Raw genomic sequence first — 1,547 nt, forward strand, 5'->3', positions numbered from 1 at the left:
CACACAACTTTCACATAAATCCATATTAGCACATTTCAGAACTGGTAGAACTTTCTTTGAATGAAGTACTTTCATACCTTTCTCACTCATGTTACCAAGTCTATTGTGCTATAGTGTTGTATCATAATCTACATAAACTATTTGTTCTCCCTGCTCAACTGCAGCAAATGTTCTCAAATATTCATTTTTCTTTGAAACAATTAAAGTAGAAGGAACAGTATGACCTGTATAAAGATATAAGTGTCTTTTTCACACCTTTTACTACTACAAGGGAACCTTTTGAAACCTTCCAATTTTTTATCATTAAAAGTAACTACGCAACCCTCATCATTGAGTTGCCCTATTAAAATTAAATTCCTACTTAGCCTTGGAACATGTTTTACCTCATGTAGTAGCCAATGATTCCCATTCCGCAACTTAATCTTAACTTTTCCCTCTCCAACAATCTAATAGGATTCATTATCTACCAAATAAACAAGCCCAAAATCTTGTTGGAAATAATCAATAAAATAACTTTTATGAGGTGTAGCATGAAATGAAGCCCCAGAATCTAAAACCCATGAATCATCAATACTTTCTAAAGAAAGAAGTAAAGCATCATCTTTAGATTTGTTACTTACCACACTTGTCTCCTTATTCCCTTCTGGTTTATCTCCTTCACTGTTCTTTTGAGTCCAACAATCTTTCTTCTTATACCCTAGTTTACCACAATATCGACAATCTCTTGGTCCTCTAGATTGAGACCTCTTCCCCTTTGACTTTCCTCTTGATTTCCTATGATTTCTAGAATTATTTCCTCTCTCAGTCATTCTACCTTTGCTTTGTGCATTCAAAGCACTTCTTGATGTAGATCCACTTGAGATTTTCCTATGAGTTTTCTCACTCAAAATAACACTAATCACATCATCATATTTTAGGGTGTTAGATCCAAAAATGGAATTACTCATAGCCACTACCAAGCCATTCCATCTTTTAGGAAAAGAACACAAAAATAAGAGAACCTTAATTTCTTCATCAAAATTGATACTCATGGCAGATAACTGACTAGTAACAATATTAAACTCATTTAAATGATCTACAACATATCCACCTTCTACCATCTTCATATTAAATAAATGCTTCATGAGAAATACATTATTTGAAGCAGAGGGCTTTTCGTACAAGTTCACTAGGGTTCCATCAACTCTTTCGTCGTCTTCACTTTTGTAATGTTAAATGTCATTGATGGTGCCAGACATAATCGAATGCTTCCAAGTGCCTTTCTGTCTAAAATCTCCCAGTCCACATTTATCATAGTTCCTTGGTTCTTAGTTTTTCCTTCCAATGGCTTCCATAAATCCTTCTAACATAGATAGTCCTCCATTTCTATTTTCTATAACTGAAAGTTCTACCCATTAAACTTGTCAACCTTCTGCTTACCCTCATCTTCCATCACTCCCACTCAACCATGAGACTTTCCTATAGAGAATAACTAAAAAAAACCTCAATTTGATACCACTTGTTAGGATTAACCTTAGATAGAAATAACAATTACATGCAAATATAAC

The sequence above is a fragment of the Cupressus sempervirens genome, chromosome 3 (genome assembly GCF_028749045.1).
Source record: "Cupressus sempervirens isolate cs-2001-9-10 chromosome 3, ASM2874904v1, whole genome shotgun sequence".
Taxonomy (NCBI): Eukaryota; Viridiplantae; Streptophyta; class Pinopsida; order Cupressales; family Cupressaceae; genus Cupressus; species Cupressus sempervirens.